This window comes from Globicephala melas, chromosome 13 (assembly GCF_963455315.2).
Source record: "Globicephala melas chromosome 13, mGloMel1.2, whole genome shotgun sequence".
NCBI lineage: Eukaryota > Metazoa > Chordata > Mammalia > Artiodactyla > Delphinidae > Globicephala > Globicephala melas.
Window position 1 is genome coordinate 23,422,258 of NC_083326.1, and position 27,500 is coordinate 23,449,757.

The 27,500-nt window shown below is 38.8% G+C and overlaps 1 long non-coding RNA gene across 1 annotated transcript in view; it reads left to right on the forward strand.

Moving 5' to 3' along the window:
• LOC132598348 (uncharacterized) overlaps positions 1-27,500 on the forward strand; it is a 412,511-nt gene that overhangs the window by 165,301 nt on the left and 219,710 nt on the right. Inside the window, exon 2 of the long non-coding RNA XR_009566422.1 lies at positions 7,356-7,469. This is a non-coding gene — a long non-coding RNA (uncharacterized lncRNA). The remainder of the gene's footprint in view (positions 1-7,355; positions 7,470-27,500) is intronic.

Genomic DNA, 27,500 nt, shown 5'->3' on the forward strand with positions numbered 1-27,500 from the left:
TCAAGTGTTACACAGCTAATTGGGCGTATCATTTGATACTTTTGATGCTTTTCCACTCAAGCGCTGACACTTAAAAAAATATAAACGTGACTGCTTGCTTTCCTTTGCTTGTTTTCGGTAACGTGAGTTTCAGTCTCATGTTTGAAGTTTAGGGTTGTCCTCTTGCTGTACTTCAGTGCAGTTCTCTCTGCTGATTTATCTGCTTACAGCCTGGTGGGGCTTGTACCGTCTGCCAGTTAGCGCGTGTGCAATGCATTACCTGTAATGATGCCGGAAGAAAGTCTCTCTCTGCTTTAAGAAAAAAGCACTCCTGGGATCCTTTTATTAGATTAACAGATGCCTTCACGTTTTACGTAGGGCCTAGAGCCAGAGAGAGGGAGAATGAGTACTGTAGCCGGTTCAAGCTGTGGTTCAGGGTATTCTGAGAAAAGGTGGTATGATCTGGGAGGTCCGGTAGTGCTGGAGATACCTGTGGCATTCCTCAGTGTGTGAGTCACCGCACACTCCTCTAGAGTTCTAAAGTAAAAGCCATACCCACCCCCACCCCGCCTTGGGACAGAATAACCCTCTGTTTGGAGAAAAACAAAAATCTTAGTGCGCCGCTGGCCACTGGTGGAGGGGCAGCTCCTGGCCGCATTCCCAGAAAAGAAGAGTCAAGTGTGTTCTGTGTGGACATCCGTCTGATAAAAAGTGTAAGAGATTAATCCAATAAAGATGTTAAAAAAAATTGTAGGGAATTTGAGAACCTCTTCAGACAATAGCAAGAAATCCAGACTGGTTAAAGAGAACTAACTCACGGTGACGAATAATGCCAGATGATTGAAAGGTTGGGTCATATGGTAGAAGTTCCTTCAGGATCGCGGCTGTTGTTGGAAGATCATTTCACGTGTCACTGGAGAGCCCTTAGGCATTTTCAGCATCAGAGGTGGAGGATGAGAATCTGAGCCTGTCGCACAAATTCAGTCTACTATCGACACAAATACTGATCCTTCAGATCTTTCAGAGAGATGATTTTCATAAATCCTGTATGGATTTTAGAAAAAAAAAATTGGGCTGCTACCAAAAACCCAAACGAACTTCTTGGCCAACCCAATAACATCGCTATTGAAAACTTGCTTCAAAATAGCAAAGTAGACCTTCCTCTCAAATTCAGCTATTTAATTGTTTTGCTCTTTAAGTAAGCACAGATTTTGTTTCATGTAACAGAATATATGGCTTCTAAGAAAATAAATATGTAATTTAGAAAAGAGAAATGGCATTTAATTCATAAACTAACTCTGAATACATCATCAGAGAAGCAAAATTCTGGCTGATGAGTATTTTCCATCTGCATTGCCTTACTTAGTTCTGTATTCCTTTGTTTTTGTCACGAGTCCTGTTTCTAGGGAGATACTTAAGGCTATTGTTTGAAACACAGATGGAACTTGATACACACGTTCTCTGTCTTGGAGGCCGATTTTTTTTTTTTACTGTCTCCAAAAATAAGACAGGAGTTGAAATAAATGTCTCTGTTTTATTACTCTGAATAGGTGAAAACTCTTTTACTCAATACATATGATATAGAGAACATTACAGAATTGAGGCTCTTTCTAGCCTGGGTAGGACACAGAACCACCCGGATAAGGGATGAATGTTTATTCTCTACAGTGCACAGAACTGATATTCATACGTAATGAGCAATTTGTCTAAGTGAATCTCAGTGGTAGAGTCAAGCTGGAACCCTGCTGACCGTGGAGTCTGATAAATGAAGCTTCCCGTCTTCCTATTCTTGTCACCTATGGGAATGTTAGAGAAAAGAAATGGTATGAGTACAAACAGGCCTTTGTTGGCAGAGGAAAAGAATTAAGATCATTGAAATTTCATTTTCAAAGGAATTATTTTTCTCATTTAAAAAAGTTCCGATTTCTCCTCAACAAATTAAAACGGCACGTACCTTTCTTTGTGTTTTATATTTAACGTTTAAAATGAAATTAAAAGGTCATAAAATTAGCCAGAAAGGATGTTTGATACGTGGAGCTTGGTGAGCACATAAAATTCTGGCTTTGAAAACAGGTAAGGGCTCAAATCCCAGCCCTGTTCATTCTTAGCTACAATTTTTTACTTCTAACCTTTACTTTTTCCTGTCATGAGTATCAGCTGGAAATAGAGGTAGGCTAATTCACCCTTTATACTATTTCAAGAACAGAAGGAAAAATCTGGAACAGACAAAAGCCTAAGGATTTTTAACATATTAAACTTCAAAGTTTCACAACTCCTAAGGATTTTCTTGAAAATAGAAACGAAAGCCAAGGTTTGCTTCAATAATTATTCATAACATTTGGATTTCATGGTAAATGTACTGGTACATGTGTGTTTTCCTTTATATTAAATTTGCTAAAAAACCTATGTATGTTTTAGCCCATTTATTATAGATGGTAGTTAAATAATTCATACTGAGTTGAGAAACACTGTTTTGTAGAAAATACATACCTGTTTTCCTCTCGGGAGCAGTTATAATGTATATCAGAGCAAGTCCTCTCTCTATGCAATACGGTCAAATAGCTTTATACCGCACTTTAAATAAAAACCCAAGTCGTGGCAGTGACTTACACAGAGGAGGGTGATTCCAGTCAATATGCCCAGAACATTCCCCATCAGTGCCTGTTATTTCAGTGTGCTTGTTTACAGCACCCCTTTCACCTTCCGAAGTGTCCTGCTCCGAGGGGTGTCATGGTCGCCCTATTTGTGAGGCGTTCCAGAATCCGGCCCCTGGAACCTCTCAGGTCTCAGCTTCGCCTGCTCCACCCTTGCTTACTGTCCAGAAGCACAGGCTTTCTGGTGATCCCTCGTGCAGACCAGACCCAGACCCCAGGGCCTTTGCACTTGACTCTGCCCAGCATGGGTCTCCCCCGCGTCGTAACTGTATGGTTCACTCCCTAGCTTCTTTCAAGCTTTGACTCAGTGAAGCCTTTGCTGTCCATCTTACAGTCACATTCTCCCCGGGAGAGAGAACTCACGTGAGGGTTTAAAAGAGAAAATGTAATAGAAAAGCTATTGGCTAAGTATGAAGAATTTTTCACCAGGTAGCTGGTAGCGGGGTAGTGAGAACACGAAGGTATCACAGAGGCCGCCGCTGCAGGAAGCAGCCTGCCATCCCTGGGGCTGGAGAAAGGGGGAAACGACTGGGATGATGACAGTTTAGAAGCCTGGAGGATGAGCCCTGCCAAGCTTGGTCCTGGCCGTCAAGGAGAGGTGCAGCTCCGCTGACTGCTGTCTCTGGGCTTGGAGGAGACGATCCACAGGCTCGGGCACCTTCACCTCCGACGAGCCACCAGCCAGTTGGTGCACGTACTTCTCTGGGGTCGGTTCTGAAAGTGGTGGGAAAACATAAAAACGGGCTTCGGCTGCTTGAGACAATGCTGGAGTACAGGGAGGCTGCACGGACCCTGGTGGAACCCGGAAGCCAGCAGGAAGTGAAGAGGAAGTAGAAGGCCCCTTCTTCCTCCTCCTCGGCTTGTCTCTAGCATCCCCTACAGGCAAGGCCTTGCAAGGAGCCGGCCAGCTGGGCAGCGGTGTGCTCTATAAGGTCCTAGGCCAGCGGCGCCCAGTACCACGCAGAAGAGGGGCTGGGTTTTGAAAGTGAGAGGCAAATGTTTAATGCTTGACCCCCCCACCCCTTCTAGAATTTCACCACCTTCCAACATTTCCTGTTCTCTGTCCTGCTTTATTTTCTTCCTTAGTGTTGCTCATTTAAGTACTATGTATTTTTCTTATTTCCAGTGCTTATTGGTTATCTGCCTCGTTAAAATAAAAGCTTCACAGTGACAGGGATGTGTGAACTTCGTTTAATGCTTTATCCAACCGAAGAAAGAATCCTGGCATAAAGGTGGTCCTCAGATATTCAGAGTATTAATATGAATAACAGACATCACTGTTACAGTAATGATTATGTACAAGGTTCTATTCCATGTAATGAATGCATATTTAGCCTGAAAATAGGATTTTGTACTAATTTATTGTCACCCTTATAGGGAAGGAGATTGATGTGTAAAAATGTTAACTTGCCCTCGCTCACATAACTAATAAGCTGGAGAGCCAGGGTTGGCATCAAGGCAGCCGGCTCTGAAGCCTGCAGTCTTACCCTCCGTGTGAAATTGAAAATACAAATAAAAATACTAAATGCACCCTTTCAGTTATCCACACTTCGCAAAGTCTAACTATAATATCTCAGAGCATTACCTTATGTCAAGTATCTGGGCAGACTTAATGATCAAGAAGAAGTATTGTTACTGGATTTGTCTTTAAGATTGGAACCTTAAAATGAAGGGTAAATATAATTGGCACTAGTATGCCCTTTGAAAGATGTCACTAACATTAATAAAAGCAAATATCTCAGGGATTAAATAGGCTCACCAGAGTCAAAATTTCTTTGGAACTAAGCCCTTGTTTAGTTCAGTAAAACAAGAGTTCAACTCACAAGATGAGAGCCTTCGCGACTGTCGCGTCAAATTGTTTGCGTAATTAGCGTGGTCTGCTTAGTATGGTGCACAGAAACTTCTTCTGACCCAAACCTCTGTTTTTCTTGTGATTAATATTTAATTAAGCATGAATAAATACCAGAAAAGTGCCTGAAAGGAATACAATAGCCTTCATCTTTGCAGTTACAGAGGGAGATAATCTTTCTTGATATATAGCATACACACCCTCCTGTACTATTTATCTTGGAATTTTCCCCTCAGATTTTTAAACTGTCTTAGAACAAATAATTCACTTACGAGGACAGTACATTTTATTAACAAAATGGGGGCAAGAACTCAGTTTCAACTGACCTGAAATGCTTTTAAAACTCTGTTAAAATGTTTCTTCCTCTTTAATGGGAGGACTTGGGTCGTCGCTATGGCTGTGTCTACACAGGAGATAAATCAGGGCCACCTTGGGGATGATCCTGTGGGACAGAGAGAAGAGACTTAGAGCAATCCCGCTGTGGCCTCTGGCGTCTCCTCTGGGACACACAACTGCTATTTCTCCAGCATCTTCGTTTACATTTACGTACATGGAATTTTCCCAGGCTGTGCACGCCTGTGTGATTTGCATCAAGTTTAAGAATTAGAGATTCACAGATGCTTGTTTTAGTAATAAAAGGCCTGATTTACTGAGCAAGGGGCACTCGGTGTCGTGTGCAGGGGTTACATTTAAACTTCCAAACAAATCTATGAGAAACGTGTTCTGATCTTTGTTTAAGGAAAAGGTATAGTTGGTGGAGGGTGTGAAGCAGGTGTGAAGAGGGTGTGGCTGCTTCGGTGGCCTTGCTCTTAACCTCTAGGTTTAAGTCATAAGCCCGAGGGCGTAAGGCTGGACAGTGGCAGAGTGAAGTGGAACGAGGTCCCTTGTTTATAATTCAGTGTTATTAATGACATCGTACTCATGCTGTTTGTAGAGATTCAATATTCCTAATGGAAATAGGGATTGACATATACACACTACTCTGTATAAAACAGATAACTCATAAAGACCTACTGTAGAGCACAGGGAACTCTTCTCAATACTCTGTAATGACCTACATAGGAAAAGAAACTAAAAAAAGAGTGGATATATGTATAATTGATTCACTGCTGTACAACGGAAACTAACACAACGCTTTAAATCAACTATACTCCGATAAAACATTAAAAAGGAAAAGCTTTGCTTTGTAGATCATGATGATTCTGTATCTAGGTCAAGGATAAGCAACCTGTAGGGCAGAGGCGGCGGCAGGTAGCATCATTTTCGTGGCCTTGGCTGTGCAGCATCTAAGGGCGGCCAGCCCTGCGCCCTCCTGCCTCCCCTGCCTGTGCTCCCAAAGGTGAGGTGACCCTCACCACCCCTTTTCAAGAATTCACACACTGTGGCTTTAAACAATAAGACTTCTGATGACTACTGTCATGGTAGCGGCATACCTACGTGGGTGGGACATCTAGAAGATAAATGTTCCATGGAAGAATCCCTTATTTACCTTGCACCTTCTAAGCAGCGAAATCTATGCTGAAATAATAGGTATGTAGGGATGGATAGACCGGGAGGGAGGGGATGGGGAGGAAGAAAGGGGGAGGAGAGGAAGGTATTTAAAAACTCAAATCATAAGCAGAAGATGATGTTTACAATAGAGTTGAACTCTGTGAAATGAAAACTCATTTTAAAAGCTAGTTTATAGTTAACATAGCCTTGAACGTCCGCAGTCATTGACTTTTTGTGTCCACTTCTGGTTCCTCCTCTCCAAGAAGCTGGGCTCACACTTCAGTGAGTTGAGCCTCTGCTTTAGTTGTAGTTGGAAGCCTTCTACCTTCAGAATTGTCCCAGGTCTGTGGATGCCCTTTCGGTCCTGTGCTGCCATTGCTGGAATGGAAGGGTTTTTCACTTGAGTCCAGTTCTTTTTTTTTTTTTTTTTTTTGTGGTACGTGGGCCTCTCACTGTTGTGGCCTCTCCCGTTGCGGAGCACAGGCTCCAGATGCACAGGCTCAGTGGCCATGGCTCAGGGGCCCAGCCGCTCCGCGGCATGTGGGATCTTCCCGGACCAGGGCATGAACCTGCGTCCCCTGCATCGGCAGGTGAACTCTCAACCACTGCGCCACCAGGGAAGCCCTTGAGTCCAGTTCTTAGTGTTTGAATCTGAAGTGGCTCAAAGCTCACTTTACCTTGGACTTTGCTTCTCTCTGAGACACGGAATAACAGGCTGGTGGCTTGGTTTACTTCTTAAATGTGGGAACGATGTGCCCCTTGACTGACTTCTAACTCTCCATCCCAGTTTTTCTGTCGTGTGTGCGAGTGTATGTGTGTGTTCTCTACCTACTTGAGAGCTCTCTTGACGGACAGAAGATGAGTCTTGGTCCCTTCCTCCCTCGTTAGGATGATTCATAGGCATTGAACCTGCGCAGAAGAGGCTCCCCATTGCGCAAGTCCGGACTTGCTCTGTAAAATTTTGTTGCAATCTTTTGAGATCAGTGTTCTGGGAGTGGCTCTGGGCTGACTCATTGAGACAAGATTAAACGCTGTAACTTATCTTAATATTTTCGTATTTTAGTAAAACCCTTGTGTTTTCAAAATTCCTAAATAGCGCATTTAAAACAACAATTTCTTTCCCTAGATAAATCTTAATACATTTAATTAAGACTTGGAGGTTATAAGCAGGTTATAATTAAACAGGTTATAAGAAAATGTGAAGACATAAAAATTGTTATTACGTTTCATTGTTTCCCTTGTATGTAGAATAATTCTTGATGTGTGTACATATATAACATGTACATATGTATATATTATCTGTACATATGTATTAGAAATATATATACATGTGAGAAATAATTGTAAATGTTTGAATTTTTTTTTTTTTTTTTTTTTGGCAGATGGGAATTTTTTGCTCAGGAACTGGGCCTTCTAAACCGGATTCGGTTGATGACAACATGGGGACAAGTGTCAGCTTTCAGCCTCAGTTTCCCCTGCTGAACCGCCACAACGTGGTAAGTTAGACAATGTCTGTGATTTATTTTGTGTCTAGTACACTTTTTCTTTGCGAAAGGAATTCATGGAGGACTGTGGAAGTTATAACGGCTTACTTAATTTTAATTACAGTGAATTTCCTTTGACGTGTTTCTTTGGAATCTTGCTCTGTTGGGTTTGAAAGAAGAAGAGTTATTGGTCATGGTTTTTGGTCTTCCTGTGTGGCTGTTTTATTAGCTGCCTTCCACTGGCTGTTTCAAGTTGAGCGGTGAATCTCGTGACTAGTACATGGCATCCTGGTGTGATCTTCTTGAAATTGGGAGGGTTTAACCTCCCCATAAAATATCGGGTACATTTCCGACCAGGATGTATGTTTAAGTCTTAAGAATGGAAATAGTCTCATGGATTTTTGTGCCTAACTTTTCATAGAAAGGAAGATGGTTCTCAAGGAGAATCCTCTCCGACTATGTTTACAGACCCCATCAGCATTGTCTGATAGAAAACAGAATCTATAAAGTAAGAATTTTGTGATAATGTCCATTCAGATTTCTAGCATGGTTAAGCAGTCTACTTGGTATGTAATCTCCTCCCATGGGAGGCTGCATCTATAGGCCTTTTGTACAAATTACAGGACAGATTTCTGTTCCTTGTTTCAAATGCGAAGCTAAAGAGTATATTTATGCATAATTGATACTCTCACTATAGCAGAACATTTTTGTTAATATTTTAGAATCTGATGAGCTTCAACCTTCAAATTAATATTGGAGTGAATTTCAATCTATTCTTTCAAATTCTGTTTTGTACATTATATATTTACTGAGACCGACACTGCATCTCTACTGTGTTTAAGACAGGAGCTGCAAAAAAAATTGGGGGGAAGAAAGCATGTTCAATTTTATTGAAAATATTTCCTTACGGATTTGGCATTTGGGGTGGATAAAATGTTGTATTTTCAAACAGCATGATATGTCTTATTTTCATAATATTTGGAATAATTTATACATGCAAAAACATATTTGGACAGCTCAGTAGGAGAAAAACAATCTGTCAAGACTGATAATATTGTGTAAACCTTGTAAACATTTCAGCAAGTCTTCCAACTGTTTCGGGAATAATTGTGCCCATGTAAGTTTATGAACAAGGGAATTGGTAAAAATAGCTGTCATGATGAAATACAGCCTGTTCTTCAATAGATGATTGGCTATTTTATGTTGCCATGGCTGATTCTCCACCTTCTCTCCAGTGCTATTTGGATAGATAATTTCTTCAATGAACCAGGAAGTATAAATCAGAAATATATTGAGCACATTGTGCAAGGTGTTCCAGAGAAAGAATAATTCCTCTGTTAACATTTTGTAGCCTCATGCTAATGAGGAGAGTCTTCAGCTAGCAAGAGAGCAATTTAGGCCACAAAGTAGAGGTAACTTAGTAACTCGGAGAAGAAATGAACACTGAAATCTTTGCTGGAATGTTTGGGGCTTTTTCAGTGTCTGCTAATAAGGCTTCCTGCTTAGTTATCCATTTACTTGGCCCTCGCTAGCTTAAGGCTTGATTTTAAACCCCAAAAATCTCCCTTAGTTGAAGGAGTGATGGGGTGAGGCAGAGGAACATTAAAGGAAACAGTACAAATGAGGTCTGTTAGCAAATGATCAAAAGCAAAATGTGAAGAAATGTTAGCAGGAAGAGGAAGGTTATCCTTTTCTAACTCAGGCTAATGATTTATTTTTTCCTTTAGATTCAACTAAGGATCTTACCTCAAAGCCCTTGAGTGAGAGGCTTTTATTCTTGTTTTGGTTTTAAATTTTATCCTCAGAATGAAATTTCTAAAATATATAAACAATGTGGAAAGAACAATGAGTTAGACATTGAAGGGCTGAGTATATTTTGGGGGGGCTGTGCCCTTAACTAGCTGTTGTACTTCGCCAGGATGAATGCCATCATCCCTAGAATGAGAATACGGCCAGTAGGTTTCCTTAGCCTATAACACGATGTTACATTTCTTTGGAATTATACCACCCTAGTAACTGTGTTAAAGCATCTTTTCTGTTTGGAGGGTTCATTTACTTATGCTTGCCTGGTTTAGCAACATGATTTGGGATCACTGTATATTCCATTTCAGTAAATATTTCTTTCTTTTTTTTTTTTTTTTATCAAGTGGGTAGTGACTCTGCAGCAATCCTTGCTAGTCTTATGAACCATGTAAGGGATGCACCTGTCATTGGTCACACTTCATGTGAAATGCAAATGTTGCTGTTTTTCCACAAACTTTTATGTTCTAATCATGACCTTGAAGAGAATTAATGTGATATCATTTTTACATGCTAGATTTTCACCTTGAAAGAACAGACACAAAAAGGATTTATATTATGCTTCTCCAAGCTGCTTTGAATATTTCCTCCATAAATCATCTTAGGAGATCTGTTAATAATTATGTTGCAGGGGATTTCATTTGACATAATTGAACTTTGGCGTATGAGATGCTAATATTGATAACTTATGAGATGTGTAGATACAGGAATGGCTACAATAGTCTAATAGGTTAAAAGGAATGTTGATAAAATAGTAAGCCATTAAATTAAATTTGTTTATACTTGGAAATTGTTTTTTGTATACTGGTTATTGTCATTTTAGAATACTGACAAATTTTATAGAAATGATTTTTCACATTTTGGTACTTGTAGTTGTGAGGGTACATGGAGATCTTCCAAAGGGTAGATGGAGAGTTTGAAAGGGAGGGTCCATGAGCAAGGATAATTTTAAGGGAATACATTTGAAGATCCACTTCATAGGTGATGTCATACACACCTACACAACACCCCAATACAATTTCATATGTATAGTAAGCCTTTTATTCTCTCTATATACCCAAAGACAGTTGTTTTGTCCTGTTATTATTCTCTAAGATGTAATTAGGGGCAGTTCATATTAAGATAGACAGAAAAGGTATAGGGCAGCCAGTGTGTGTGTTAATTTATCATTATTTTATTATTAACATATGATTTGACATACTTAACACAGATTATGGAGAACATTTGGTAAAGCATCTAGCTGTAGCTTGGAATTTGGGTCATTTTCATGGCAGCGTAAGACATTAGATAAGAAAAGTCATCTTCGAGAGCCTTGCCCAGCTTATTATGTGATTAAGAGCAACTTTGACCAAATTATTGTAAAAGCTAGTATTTTGTGACTTACTTTTTCTCTATCACTATTATCCTGAATGAAAGGCACACACTAGGCAGAACTGTCATATTGATACTGCTTCGGTTTGCTACTTGAGTGCAGAAATCATCTTAAGAATGACCATCATCCAGTCCTTTTCTTGGAGGCCTGACATATACGTCCCCTGGACCAGGGTAAGTGGCAGGATGACCACCGGCGTTTATGGAGCTAGAGGAATCTATTAAAGTATGTCCAAAGTGGGGGGGGCAGTGTAAGGAGTGTGGGTGCCTGGTGATAGAGCAAGGCAAGAGATATGGCCAGCATTAGGAGCTGAGGTGTAAAGTCTGAGAGATTGACAGGAGTAACGAAAAGCCCCTGACAGCAGGAGCTGGGAAACCTTTCCACAGTGGACGAGAAGAGTCGCGCTCTGAGCAAGTATCCCACTCAGCTTCCCACAGCCTGGCTGTCTCAGGTGCCCAGGGACCTGTGTTGTCCTTGACCTCCATCCATTTAATGGGTCCTAAAAGGGATGGGCACCTATCCCCAAGGAGTGTTCTTCCAAAAATTTAAAAGCCAGAGATTTGTTAGGTTGTTTATTTATGTACAAGTGACTTGCTAACAAGGGTGATGCGCCTTGGCGACACCGGATGGTTCATATTGTTGTGCCTTCAAGTTCAGTAGTGTTTTCCTCTACACACACAATTTGCCATCAACCTCATCCAGTTGTTTTTCATCTCACATATTATAGTTTTCATCTCTAGAAGTCCTCTCTGGGTATTTCTATAGTTTTTATGTCTCTACTTAATTTGTCAACTGTTTAAAATACAGTTACTGCTTTAATGTCCGTCCTTATTAATTCTGACACCTGTGTCATTCTCTGCTGTGATTGAGTGATTACCCACTATGGGTCATATTTTCTTTATTCTTTGGAATCCAGTCAAATAGGACCAGACATGTGAGCACTGTGAACTTTGTATTGTTGGATGTTGGAAACAGGTGTGTTCTTGGACACGGTTAAATTACTTGGAAGCAGTTAGCTTTGTTGGGGGTCTGATTTTTAAGAAGGGTTAGGAGGGAGATGTGCTTAGTCTAGGGCTATTTATTTGAGGTAAAATGCTATGGCCAAAGCAACTGGTGAAGCAGAATTCAATTCTCGTTACACTTTTTGGGACGTTTGAGATGATGTAAAGTATGGGGATTTGAGAAAAATGTTAGGCATAACTATTATATAAAAAAGTGAAGAATAAATTGACTTACATTTCTTCAAAATAAATAATGCTAAATTATTACAAATAGCAGTTATAAATTAATACAGAATCAAGTGTTCAGTACTTAAAATACTATTTGCATGGTGAGTAATCTGATGTTTCTATGCACTGATTATCTCACTGATGCCAGTGGAACTGCTTCTCTTTACCTCATTGTTAAGTCTAGGTTGTGAGCATTTTCTCTTTACTGTCATTGGAAAATACATAACATATTGCCTTTGCATTTATGACTGTGGGATTATGACAGTTAAGGAATCTGATTATCACAATGATTTAGTTACTTGCTCCAGGTTCTTTCACAGATTGACGTATTTGGCCTATTGTGCTTTTCCCCTCTTTATCATTCTATCATTTCTTTTCTGTCCTTTTGGCTATAAATAGCATTTAGTAGCAGTACCTTTATTAAATAGTATTCTTTAGCTTTGGATAATAATTTGTTTTTCATATATTCTTTAGAAACTCTTTGAAAGTTTTATTTGCATAGCTTATACCCACATCCACATTAAATCAAGACTCTTTTCTTCATGTGTTCATTTGCCAAGAATGTCAGTAATATTTTTCATGTGTTTTCAGTGTCTGTAACAAATTTAATTTTTCTTTAATTTTCACTGCCATGTGAGTATTTCATTACTGCAACTCAAAACTAAAAAGGTTTTAAAAGCCCATGCTATGCGTTTGTTTAAAAACAGTTTAAAAAAACAAAATTACTGTATGATGCTATAAAAAATTGAATAGGATTTTAATGAACATTTCCTTTCATCCTGATATATTCAATTGCATTTCATAGTAGAAAGACCTTGTAATGCTATCATGGAAAAAATCTAGAAAAATTGTAAAAAGTGATGGGTAATCTAAAATATTAAAGATACAGATGAACTGGCAAGAAGGTAAGAGAAATTCCTCAGGGCCAGCAGTGAAGATGAGGTCGAAAGCTGGTGAGCGGTCTCTGTGACTCCATTGCCAGTCTCAGTATCAAGGAGGCTTCCTTTAATTACTGTGTGGGCGACACTCAAGACTTTGAACTTGTGCAAAACATAAAGGTTTTACTGAAGTTCTTTCAGATAGCTAGTCCTATTGAAGGGTTACAACTTCAGTGAAAAAAATGGCATTAAAAATAATTCTGGTCGGGCTTCCCTGGTGGCGCAGTGGTTGAGAGTCCGCCTGCCGATGCGGGGGAGGCGGGTTCGTGCCCCGGTCCGGGAAGATCCCACATGCCGCGGAGTGGCTGGGCCCGTGAACCATGGCCGCTGAGCCTGTGCGTCCGGAGCCTGTGCTCCGCAACGGGAGAGGCCACGACAGTGAGAGGCCCGCGTACTGCAAAATAATAATAATAATAAAAAATAATTCTGGTCGCTGTCAGAGACAATATGATATCCTGTTTGTCTTCACCTGACTGCTGAACAGAATAGAATCACACCTAAGAATTGCTAACAACAACACACCTAAGAATTGGTAACAACAGGCTTGCTTTCAGTATAATGTTGAAATATACATCTTCTCTGTGTTTAGGGAAGCATAAAGCTAATATATTAATATGTGTGGTGCTAGGCTTAAAATAACCCTGGGACACCCAGTGGCAGAAGAAAAGCAATTCCGCAGAGATACACTAAGTCGCTTTCACAGTCTAATTCAAATCACCTGAGAAGAAAGCTTCCATGGGCAAGTGTCAGCAAAGCGACCACAGCAGAGACAGAGCACCCCGCGAGCTTCCGGTCATTGAATTAGCACCTGTGGACTCCAGTTAGTGTGTTTAAGCGGTCAAAGAAGTAGAAACGGAACGGATCACGTAAGAAATACACCAGATCAAAAAAAGACAAAGGCATATTAGAGCAATGGGGCCTCCTCCTTATCTGTTTGAAAAGGCTGGGTTTCAGACTCTCCTGTGTTGCAGGCAAACAGAGGATGAGGGAGGAGGCACTCACGCATCGAGGCTGGGCTGAGAACTGGCTCATCTCTCACGCTGCGGGAGAATCTGGTCACGTGGCAACGTGCTGCAGCGGGGAGAGGAAGCTGAGAGAAGTAGCTGAGTCATGGGATCAGGAAGCGGGGAAGGGGGTGTTGTCAGGCAGCTTATGTGCCTCATCTTCCCAAGTGAGTTTCCTTTACTTCCTGGGTTATGAATCTTGCCCTGATGATACAAGGCACAAGGCAGTTTAATGGTGGCATGAACTCAACTCTAGTTCCGCTTTGTAGACTTCGGTTCTGGTCTTTTCTGATGTCAGGCTCTTCAGCTTTTCCCTCAATTCTTCCTGTGAATCCAACATATACTTTCCATTATTCAAGTCAGCCACGTTTGGTTTATGTGGCTCGTGTACAAAGAATTCTAAAACGTACAGAATAGAACATTAAACAGCTACTCTCTCTAATGTACAGTGTACTTGGGCCCTATACATAGTCCGTAGGCGAAACCTTTGAATTTATATATTCACAGAGCTTCCAGCAGTAACAACATCCAGTTAACCAAATACTGCATTCTTTTTTTTGAAATTTTTTTTAAACCCTGGTTACTGGTACAGTCTTATGTCTTACTCTACTTTTCTTCATTTGTAACTTAATTTAACCTTCTCTTCTAATTGAAATGTGTATATGTAAGTATATTTTTAAAATGCAACTTCATCTTAAGTTCCATTTGACTTTCAGTTACATTAACTGAATTATAGCTGTTTGTATTTCACGTTGATTGGAAAATCATTTTTCTAGAAAAACCGATCTGTGAAGTCTTAGAAGTGGGTATTCAAATTATTCCCTGTAATGAAATAGATGTCTACTTCATTACCCAAAGCATAAAACCTTATAATTAAAACCAAAAACTCAAAAATGTTAAGTCCCTTGAGACTTTTACGTCATATATTTTTGAAACACACACAGATATCACCTAGATGTTTATATACATTTATTTATCAAATATATATAAATTCTATGTATGTACTATTAACATAAGCACCATGTTTCACTAGGGAGTTAGGTACTTTTGACTTATATATAATTTCTTTGTTAATTATCAGATCTCAAGTGACGCTTCACTAGAACACATTTGTAAAGTGATATTTTAATGATTTGCAAATGATTTGTACCAAAAAGAATAGTGTTAGACATTTATTGAGTCCTATAATTTATGATTTACAGGTTTTTCTGGGGAATCTGCTATGGTGTTGATGAACTAAATTTCAAAGCTTAGGTAAATGCTATAAAAACAAGGGTTTAGACATTTAGTAAGTCAGGATCACATTTTTGTTTCCCTAGATAAATACAGTTCTATTCAATTGTGGAAGGTAAGTCTTATTAAGAAAAACAAAACTGGTGGTTTATATCTCTGTCAATTCTACTTTACTTAGAGAAAAATAACTTGAATTCTGAGCTCAAGAGGTTGTAAGTAAAGGCACCAATGGAAATAGCTTTAAAATTAATTTAGCAATAATTTTTCTCTTCTCAAGTTACCATAGTGAGCTAAATTATAGAACTATCATAGATCTCTATAAAGGAAGTTTTTAATTAAAACCTGAGAGTCATTTAAGCACACACAAAAGATTACGAATATAAATCCTTTTGTTATTTTCAATATAAATTGTTATTTAACTGGATAGCCTTGGAGTTTTAGTATATGAAACCACTTGAAATGCAAATTCTAATGATGACTACATGCAATTATTTGTATATTTTTGTTACTACTCAGTACATAAATACATGGACATGTAGAAATAAATGTTAGAAAGTCATACTTTAAAAAAAATACGTTCTCATTTTCTATTATCTAAAAAATATGTCCCATCAACTTAGCTGTTATAACCCATGTTTTGAGAGGGGGAGGAAAATGTGACCATACTGAATTTGTACCAGTTTGAAATACCTTTGGAAAAAATCAAATCCAATACTTCTGTGAACATACTTTGAATAGAAACAATCCAAAGGCCATTTGGCTGAGCAAAATTGACAAAGCAATGACCTTGATAGATGAACTTGTACTACCAACAATGACTCTGACATTCACTTGAATAAAAAGCCCTTCCAGAAGTTCTCTGGGGAAAGTAAAAGACATTTTGGATGGATGGATTCATCCATAATTTTTATTTTTATTTTCATTCAGAATTTCATTAGAGTTTAAATATTAACATCTTTTAGATCTTAAGGAACATTTATATCTTTCAAATTTGGATTATATTTAACATGAATCTTAGATACTTCCAATTTCTGACTCAGTGTATTAACAAGTCGTATAACATTCACATTTAGTATATTGTTTTTAAGTCATTAATATAATTGACATAATTGACTTTCTATGCCTCTTTTTCCTCTTCTGGGAAGTATAATGAATGAATGCTGGGAAGTTGAGAAACTTGTAAAAGTTCAGTGATGTCTTAAATTCACTGTACCGAAAGTTACAATTGACAGAGAACAAGATATTGCTGCAGGTAGTATCATGAACCTGGAATACAATTCAGCTTCTATTAATAATGAAGAAAATCTTTCTTGGACCAAATACCACTTAGGAGAGTGATTTATATGTCTGCTGTTTAAAGAATACTTCAGTGTGTACAGTATATATCAAAATAGATGAGAATAGGATTTCCTTATTCCTCAGTATTTCTCTGAAATGATACAAAACAAACATTCTAAAGTTTTCTTGGTCAGAAATTTCTCATGGGAGTTTGAATCGGGTCCCTTAAATAGGGACATTGGACTAGTGAAATCCAGGAGGGGTACTCGGTCACTGATGGGGAAATCCTAGTGTTGTTTCTAGGAATAAAAGACAAATCATGGTTTTTGATGATGTGTCACTAAAGGCTATGTAGTAGGAGTTCCCTTCACCAGATACAGTCTTCAGTGCTTCCTCTATAGCAAGGAATAAAGGTACCACACAGTATTCCATCTATTCAAGACGTGCTTCTATATGGTTCTTTAGAGCTCCTCTACCTATGTTTCTGAAGATTACCAACTATTCTCCACTTCTCCAGATTTTCTCATAACAACAGGTGGTGCCAGAAGAGGTGAGTTAGGATTAGAGTAAGACAGATTAGGGTAAAACACCATCTCTTGTGGTACTGAAGTTCTAGGTAGAAAACAAGACCTAGAAGTAGACGGTCATTTCTTACCATAATCTAGAGGAAAGTTAAAAAGTAGAAAAAGGAAGTAAAAACTTCATTTTGTAAATAGTTTTAAGTAATAGTTACTGGGTTTTCTGGGACAAGCTTATTTAAGCAGTGAGAGAGGAAATGCCTTATGCTAATAATATCGAATACCCTGGCAAATAACAAGACGTAGTCATTATTTTCCTCCCATACACCCCTCAACGGAAATAATAATTAATCCATGTTAGATTTATTTTTCAGTGCTGAGAAATAGGTGAAAATAAAGAATTTCTTTCTGAATGTTTACTAATAAATACATGAAAATGGTTGTACTTAAATCTGAAAACTATAAGAAATGATGCTTCATTTTTATAATTAGAGTATGTGTCCTATATTTGTGGTTACACGGATATTTTCCTAACTACCTATTTGTTAGGATTTTGAAAATATATGGATTTGGCATTTAGAAAGCAAGACACTTGTATTTTGTTATATAGGAATTATTCCGGCATAAGAGTGCTAGTATACGCAGTGGCACCAATTTAAGGCATTTTATTTTCACTTTCATTGCTCCTATGCTTTTTTTCTTTGTTTTCCACTTCCAGTAAGTTTTTCAGGTTTAAAACTTAGAGATGTACACAAACTTTACGATGACATATTTTGCCCAATTATCTCTAGCGTTTCAGGTTACAGTTTCAAGATAAACAGATGCACATGCGGAGTAAGCCCTACTTTGGAATAACCCTTTTACGAGCTTCTCTTTTATGGCACAGACAACTAATTAATTCTTCTACCCAGGCTGATTCCCTTAAGCTAATAAAGATGACCTTGTGGCCTTATGCATATTTTTTCACTTAAATTTGACTCACTTCATCTCAAAAATAGTATTCTTACTTTTCCTTAACAAATAATGTTTTTCGCGTTTGCATATTTACAACTTTAAGGATTTCGGAGGCAAGCTGGATTAACCTCGGAGGGACCAAGGGGTAGAACAGTGCCACTGAAGGTTCTGCACAGGTGTACGAAAAGCAATAGCAACAAAACAGTCACAGAGCATCTTGAGAGCAACTGATTTAAAGATGCTATTATTTCTACTTAGGGAAGTATTCCAAAGTATCTTAGTAAACACAGTTTACTTGAATCATACTCACACCTCCCTTGGATTCTTTCCTCCTGGTCACACATATCTGATACCTACTGTGTTGGATGTACACTCAAGGGAAAGGAAGATAAAACATGAATACTAGGGGTTGAGAATTACAGTGATCCATCCTAGTGTAAGTGGAACCAATAACTTGCTTCTAGCCAAAATAATAGAGCCAAAGTAACGGAATGTCACTCCCATGGCAAAGGTGAAGGCCCTTGACAGATGTAATTAAGGTCCCAGATTGATAGATGTTGGGGTGATTAAGAAAGGAGATTATCCTGGGTGAGCCTGACTTAATCAGCTACAAACCTTGAAAGATGGGCTGAGTTTTCCAGAATTGAAAGGCTCCAAGCAGCAGGAGTTTCCTTATTGGCCCAAGGAACTATTATGCACATCTGTGTGTCAAGGAGCTGTGAATGGACTGTAGGAACTGCAAGGTGCCTATAGTACAACTTCCAGCTGACAGTCAGCAAGGATCTGCAGCCCTTAGTCCCATAGCTGCAAAGCGATGAAGCCTGCCAGTGACCTGAGTAAAGGGGGAGTGGACCCCTCCTCAGCTGAGCCTCCAGATGAGAAGGCAGCCCAATCAACGCTGTGGTTGTGACCTTGAGAGGATCCAGCTAAGTGTTGCCTGAACCCCTAACCCACAGAGGGTAACTTATTAGGCAGCATAAGTAAGCCAGTAGATTTATGTTTCAGAATAGAGGAGGATTAACTTCCAGGATATTGCTCTTATCCAAGAGGCAATTCAATTTGATGCTGAGTGGTTGATGTTAGTCATTGTTTGTTAACCTTGCCTCTCTTTGTAATGAACCTGTTTTCATAATTTTGAGTAGTTTATTCTGCAAAATCGCTTTCAAATACGCTTCTTAATGATTCTTTAAAATTTAGGTACTCTTATTGGTGAAATAGTTGTGTTACATGTTAATGCATTACTCAGCTATAATAGCATTTGGTCAAACTGTATCATATTCTGGCTTCTAGAGAAGTGTGTTAATGATTGAGTCTGTTTCTCTGCTCCATCTTCCTATATCCTGCCTTGAAGAAATATTGTGGAAAAGTGCTCCAATATTGTGGAAAAGTGCTAGAGAAGGACATTTCAATTCTACTTGGAGGCTCTAGCCCATATATTGCTTAGTGAGCCTGGGGGTCATTTAACACACTGGACTCAATTTCCCCACCTGTCTGTTTGCCCTTCTCACTGAGCATATTGTTCCCAGTCATTTACAGGAAAGTACTTGAAAAGCACAACAGTCTAAATAAATACTAAAGGATTACAAGCCTGATAACATTGTTTAATGATGTATGTGATACCACGTGTGATGTAAATAGTAAGAGACTAAGTGTAATGATGCCATCCTTGGGACCAGTGCGGCAGGGCCCTTGATCCTCTGAAGATGATAAAGCAGGAAGTTTAGCGCATCGGAATCCATCTGCTGCCTCTTCTTGTCAGATGCAACTTGTTTTGTGCTCTTTCACTGACACGTTGTTTTGCACGTTTATATCTCGTGCCATCTGGACAGTCTGGTTCTCCCAATATCCTCACACGTTTCAGTTGAATGTCTCACGTCCTGTGTGCCCCATTCCTCATTGTGGGATTCTGCTTCCCTGCCACCGTTTTTCAGGGGAAGGTCTATTGGGCACAGACTGACTCCACGCAGCCGCCGTTTGCTTTTCCAGCCTCAGCCAACGTCTTTTTGGCAACAGCCAGGCCCCTCGCTGCAGCCACAATGTGCTCTTTTTGAACAGATCTTTCTGTTTTCTTGTGAACTGTTATGCGTCATCTATTTAACAAATTCAAAGCTCTGTCAGATCCCTCATGTTGTACTAACATGGGCTGGATGTTCACTTGTTCTTTCACTGATTAATTCATTTATCAACATAAGAAAACACATCAAGTGCATACCACCAACTTGGCATTGTACTAAGTGTGAAAACACAAAAATATACGCCCTTGTCTTCAAGGATTTTACAGTATCCCGGGGGTGGGGCAAGGATGTCAACTACATCTCAGTTCTGATATGCCCTGTTAACTCACTGCCCCATTAGCACCGAATTCTGTCTCCCTGACAGCAGTTTTCTAGGGAAAGTCTACGAGGGAAACCTTATTCTCTTTGTTTGGCCTGGGGGACCTCCCACTTCCTGCAAACTAACTTCCTCTAGCCACACTACAGCAAGTTTAGTGCAATGTGTAAGAGGTATGAAGGAGGCATACGTGGGCTTCCATGGGACACTCGGAGGGGATGTCTGCCTCTGAATGAGTGGTTTTCATAAAGATCTATCTGTGGATTGTTTGGACTAAGATTTAAAGTGTAAGGTCCAGGACAGAGAGAGAGAAGCTCTCACTTTGAAATGTGAGTTAAAAATGCATAGATGCTATATATACACTACCAAACGTAAGGTAGATAGCTAGTGGGAAGCAGCCGCATAGCACAGGGAGATCAGCTCGGTGCTTTGTGACCGCCTGGAGAGGTGGGATAAGGAGGGTGGGAGGCAGGGAGACGCAAGAGGGAGGGGATATGGGAACACTGTATATGTATAACTGATTCACTTTGTTATAAAGCAGAAACTAACACACCATTGTAAAGCAATTATACTCTAATAAAGATGTAAAAAAAAAATGCACAGATGCAGCCATTACTTTTAAAACACATGTGCAAACAAGCAGAGAGGACCTGCATTATGCTGAACTTGAGGTGGTCATGGCAGATCTCCTGTAAGGCTCTCCCTATTGCTTGCCTATTTTTAGTTTGTATATTGACATTTTTTTCCCAGATATCTGGGCTTCTAATTCTGTAATTATGTTCTGACCCCTTGTCACCTGAAGCTCTGACTGTTATCTGCTGATTGTATGTTCTCAAGTAACTAAACGTTCTATCCGTCTCCCAGCTCTGATGTCTGTGAAATACTGGAGACTGACATTATCCTGGTACTTTCCTCCTCTGGATGGATCACATTTACTTGCGTTTTCTCAAGATCCCTTTCAAGTTCTCAAAAATAGTTCACGGATAGAGACAAATGGAGACTTTATGGGTTATGTCAAAGAGGAGTTAGACAGAGGTGAGTGGAGGAAGAGAGGAAAGCACAGCTCGTAAGATGAAAATCCTATCTTTTTCTTCCCGTAAATTGCCGTTTCAGCTGCCCCAGCGCTGAAAGCCTGTTCCTGTGGCCCTTTCTCTGCAGTGGGTCCGACTGCGTGACTGCTCACTCTGTCCTCCAGGATTTTTCTCTAAAAGTTAAATGATCCTTCATAGGTGTTTGCAGAGTAGCACGCTCTCTTCCAAATCCTGTGTGCTACCTTGAAAACCTGGCTTTCCAGAATGCTTCTTTCACTGCAATCTCAGACTAAGAAATTATCTCGAAGACAATGAATTCTGGTAAATAAGCCAAATTCAGAGGTAGTTTTCAGCTTTGAATATTTACTTACGTTCAGTTTTTCTCCAAAGTCTGGCACGTGAACTTACGAGTCTTGAAAAGGTAATGGGACTGAATTTGTTGAAATAAGTCCTAAAAGAAGGCATAGCTATTTTAACATCCTTGGAACATGGGCTTTGGGCTGCTTTTGTAGTGACTGAAATATATTGTGATGGGGAAGCAGAGTAAGCACTACAGAGAATACAATTTGCATTATTTAATAGTATATTTACTTAAATTTTATAGGTATTAATGCACAAATTTAATGATCAAATAATTTAAAACTATTGCCTTTGTGACTTCTAATAGTTCTGGTTATTATATAGCATATGATATCAACTCTGCAATAATAAGGGTCTGGGCTCAAATTCTGGGTCCAGGATTGACTGGTATGTGCCTTTACCAAAAATACTTCCTCTCCATTCTTCGCTTTCCTCAAAATTAAAATTGGAATTCACTGGTGATTTCACAGGACATCCTAGGTAGATTCCTAAGTTCTGTCAGATTCTTCATCAGGAAGGAAATGATACCAAATTCACTGGGCAATTGATCGCATTAAATAAAGGGGCACAGGTATAGAGCTCAGAGAATTGTCTAGAACACGGTAGATGGTTCAAAACTTTTGTAAACACATCGCTCCCCCAATTTCTTCTCCCTCTTTACTCTGTACCCATTCTAGCGTCTCATCTGTGAAGAAAGAAGAAAGGTAAAAGTAGATGAGAAATAGGTGCATTATGTTTTGAACTGGTTTTGCAGGCAGCGTATAAGCACTTCATATGTAATTACTGTTGCTTTCTGACGGGATTGCTGAGCAATTTCTATTGCACAGAATTACTTCTTTGTTTCGTTAGATATTTTAAAAATTTTCCACCTCATATTTCATAAATCGTATCAAGATGCACAGGAAAGGTTTTGTGGACTTCCCTGTTGATCCTGAGGGTGTGAGAGGATTAAATATAAAACAAAATTGCTATTTTACCCTTTTCACACAAGAGCCATCCGTTCAACAGAGGGAGAGGCAGACACCTCTCCCAGAGCACCTTGGCGTGCAGGGAAATATTGATATTCGAATTACAGTCTAATCAGGAGGAGCGGACAAAGTGATGTGTTTCAGCTTTGTCTTTTTTGTAGCCAATTACCCCAGACTCCTAGTGTTCATGTTTTCCATGCACTTTCTTTAATTAGCGCTTTAATAGCTCAGCTTCAGAGAGTTGGTTGAGGAGAGAACTTTCCCAAAGCTGCCAAATGGTCACAAGCAGGAGGTGATTCAATTTAGTCTCAGCACTAGGTGTCTGCGTGTGTTCTTCGTATCACTGTGTGCTTTTCAAGATGTGTTCCCAATAACACATGACCAGAGGGATGTGACGCTGTCAGTAAATGCATTTGAAAAAGCTGCCTGGCATCATTAACCACCGTCTATGTACTATTGATTTAGATCAATTTTCATAATAAGGTTATTGACTCTCCATTAAGCACTGATTTATGTTGGATGGGGAAGAAAAAGTATTTGTGCAGAGATTGTTTTTGTAGCCCTGAACCGAGAGGAGGAAAAAAAACACACACTGCTTCAACTTTTTATTAGCCGTTCATGTTTTAATTATGGGTGGTGCTCAGTGGAATATTATTGGCTTACAGGTTTAATCCCTTTGATTACGTTCACTGATTCAATTTTATACAAACTGTGTTGTTGACAGCCAATAATTAAAACAAGAAAAAACCTCATCTTAACGTATGTCATAGGATTTGATGCAGTCACTTCCATAATACAGTGTTAAAGAAACAGTCTCTATGGAAATTTGGTGATTCGTTTTTCTGAAACTGGGTAGTTTTTTTCATATTTATCATCTGTGAAGTTATGATGCATATCACAATAAATGTGAGAAGAAACCGCTTTGTTTTGGAGGACACAATGTTGCATCTTATCAGTGGCATCTTATATATGGTATATAGGTTTCTGCTTAACGTTTCTTACGTAAAACACAACTTGCATTAAAAACCACATTTGTTTTTGATTTACGTTATTATGCCTAATTTTCTTGTGTGAGTCAAAATTGTTCCCATCCTGGTACATACAAATCCAGTACATATTTAATAAAAATTGCTAAGTGCAAGCATTAGCAATATACTAAAATCCTGTCGTGCAAAGTTCAAATAGTCAAGTGGAGATTTTTAAAAAGATTAATTTAAAATTCAGGGCCTGCCTTAAAACAAAACAAGTAGTGGGCCAGAATGAGAGAAGCGAGCAAGGTGTGTGATTGAAGGATATTCTCAAGTGCTGTGACCTCACCCATAGCAGGTGTAGTGATGGGAGGTATGTATCCTCTTGTTTCTATGAGCAATAAAAATTAGAAATGAGATTAACATGAAGGGAGGGATTAAGTATTGGGTTGACAGTTTTTTTGTATAAAGGACGTACCTTTTTTTCCTGATTATGAAATTAGTTACATGTTCACTCAAAAAGAAAAAAAAAATTTAAAGAAAAACACGAGTATTATGTGTCAATATTTAGATTGTAGCCCAGAAGATATTGCTATAGAGATATATACACAGAAAGGATCATACTATAACGCTGTTAGAAAACCTTTTTTCACTTTAACAATACATTTAAATAGTATACAAATTAATGTACATAAGAGTGTGTAATTAGTCACCATGGAATGTAATAGTTGGTGAGTGTTCTGTTGTGTGAGTATAAATTAATAATAAAACAACGGCTAAATTTCACTTCATATCCAATACGTGCCAGGGCCTGTGCTCAATGCCTTACGTACCCATCTCCCACAAAAACCCTGTGAAGTGGGTACATTACCTCTCTTATCTCAATAATACTGTGAGGGGAGAACTGAGACTGAGAGTGGAGTAAGTGATCTGACCAATGTTCTCCAGTTAGTAGGAGAAAAGCCAGGACTTGTGTTCAGGCTGACTGACCTGAGTTCTCAGACTCCTAACTCTCTACAGCCTTGCCTAGCATGTATGTCCTCTCCTCCTAGATTAGCCCGCTAATAAGGGACAATTAAGTTGCTCTCAATAGTTTTGCTGTATAAAGAGTAGTGTTGACTATCCTTTTATACATCTTTTGGTGCAGTTAAATTTCCTTAGGGTAAATTTCTTATTTTCTTATATATTCTGATATTTCCCTCCAGATTGGTTGCAGTAACTTACATGCTCTTACTGGTATTTAGAATGTGCTTGTTTCCCTACATCTTCACACTTACTAGGTGTTAACATATAGCACTTCTAAGCATGGTTGAATGGTTTTAGGAGAGTAACCTGGCCAGAAACAAGATAGGAGGTCTGAACCCTGATTGGTGTACTGTTTTCTAGGATTTTCCTGAAGGGTACTTACAGAAATAGTTTGGAATGGAAATAAATGATGACTTGTTTTCTCAGCTGTGCAAATACTGATAAATTCACAATGCAACATAATGCAGAGATTTCTGGCAACAATTGGGTGAGTGCACGTAGCTTATTCATCAGATGTTTCAGAAATAATAGGTAAACAGGAATTTTAAAATATTTGCAAATCCTTCAATATTACAATGTCCTTTTGAAGTCTCCAAGAGATTCCATACAGTAGCTGGCATTCCTTTCATTTACATTCTGATTTGGACACAATATTTCAGGCTTAGCGGAAAGCAGAAATTCATACATCCTCTTCGATCTGATTCTTGAAATGGTACCATTTATCTTCGGCCTATCTTTGTCTCTCTCTCTCTCTCTCTAACACAATTTGTATTAATGTTATTTTTTACTCTGGGAGAGGCATTGTAGAATTTGTGCCAGAACTGTTGCCTTTACATACTTCAGAGTTCTGAAAACAAGGATATTCTCGTCCATAACCATTATATACTCATCAAATCAGGAAAACACCATGGATACCATACGATTAGCCGACCTGCAGACCTTGTACAGATTTCATCAGTTGTCCCGATAGCGTCCTTCAAAGTTCCAGATCGTTCCTTGCATTATGTTTGCACATCCCTTTTGTCTTCTTTAATCAGAAACAGTTCCTCAGTCATTTTAAATAGTACAGGTAATGACCATCTATTTGTAGAAAATCTTTCAATTTAATTGCACTTTTGGCAAGACTATGTAGAAGGGATATTGTGTTCTTTTCGGTGCCTCCTTTCATGAGGTATGAGGTCGCTTTGTTCCATTACTGGTGATGTCACTGTTGGGAAAGGTGGTGGATGTCAGGTTTGTCTATTGAAAATTGAATATTTTTTCTTCGTAAATAGTAAGTAAGTTGTGAGGTGATTGAACATAACCTTTTACTCAAATTCCCTCTGCAGTTTTTATCGTTCATTGGTGATTCTTGCTTTAATTATTAGCATGATTGCCAAACTGATTATCTTCTTATTCTTTCCGTATAAGGAAGAGGCTTCCACCCCTTGACCGCAAATGGAAGCCCCTCACCTATTAACTAAGTAATTCATTAATTATGTGTATAATCACAAGTCCTTATTTTAACCAACGTGGTATCATCCTTTACTCTTATTTTTTTAATGCTCTCTCTCGGACTTGGCCAGTGGTAACACATTCAGTTTGGCTCCTGTACCCTTTGGACGTGTGTCCATTACTTCTGCAGTACTTTACTGTTTGGCTTGTGTTTCCCCATCCTCACTGAAACTGGTCATTTCCCCAAGGTTCTTTTTGTGGAGAATTGAATTTAGAAACCAAGATCTGGGCTCTGGGGTGGATAATTTCTACTTTGTGTAATTGCTTGTAAACCATTTAAAAGGCTGACAAATCTAGGAAATAGATATGCCTATTCATACACAGAAACATGCACTGAACTGTGTATTTACATGTTTAGCCACACAGAGTATATTTATTACTAGATAAATACTGAAAACTATGAATTCATACCAATGTCTCTAATTCCAGTTGAATGCAATAAAGTTCATTATGGAATTCCCCGTATCCCTATTTTTAACTTTGTTTTTCTGACATTGAGGAACCCTGTTCCTAATGTCAACAATATATTTACTTATTTGCTTCATCTCAGAATAACAGGGAAGTAGTTTTAGAGTTGATAGTCTACGCCCCTAAAACAAAGGTATAGGCAGTATTTTTTAAAAATATATTTATCTTTGCAACTAGTAATAAAATCACTATTTCATGGAACATAGAATGTGTAACAGAGAGGAAAACTCAGATCCTTTAGGGAAGAAATAATTTCTTACATACTTTTTATCCCCCCAAATCAGACTGTTACATAGTCAGTAGAATTAGTAGAATAAATAAAGATGCTATTTTTCCAACTTAAATCTAAATTTTGTATTAGAAGGCTAATCTCTGTCTTCAATATGGAAGCCCCATAAGATAAAGAACAAAACATGCCATTTGCACCAACATGGAGGGACCCTAGAGATTGTCATACTGAGTGAAGTAAGTCAGACCAGAGAAACGTGAATATCATATGATATGGCTTATCTGTGGAATCTGAAAAATGGTACAAATGAACTTATTTACAAAACAGAAATAGTCACAGGTGTAGAAACAAAGTTATGGTTACCAGGGGGGAAAGTGGGGGTGAGGTGGGGGGAGGGATAAATTGAGAGATTGGGGTTGACATATACACACTACTGGATATAAAATAGACAACTAATAAGGACCTACTGTATAGCACAGGGAACTCTTCTCAATATTCTGTAGTGACTTACATGGGAAAAGAATCTAAAAAAGAGTGGATATATGTACATGTATAACTGAATCGCTTTGCCGTACAGCAGACACTAACACAACATTGTACATCAACTCTACTCCAATTAAAAATTTAAAAAGATGTGTAGAGAATCAAATTTGAGAGATGTAGAAGGCAGGGGGTGAGAGAGCCTTTTCAGAGGGGGCTTTGCTTATTGCTCATGTAGATGGCTCAGTCTGAGTTGTCAGTCTGTTATCAGACTTTTACCCCTCTGGGACCAATTGTGCCTTACATACAAGATTCAGAAGATGTTAATTTCAAGTTTTACTTTGTGTACACTATCCTGACGG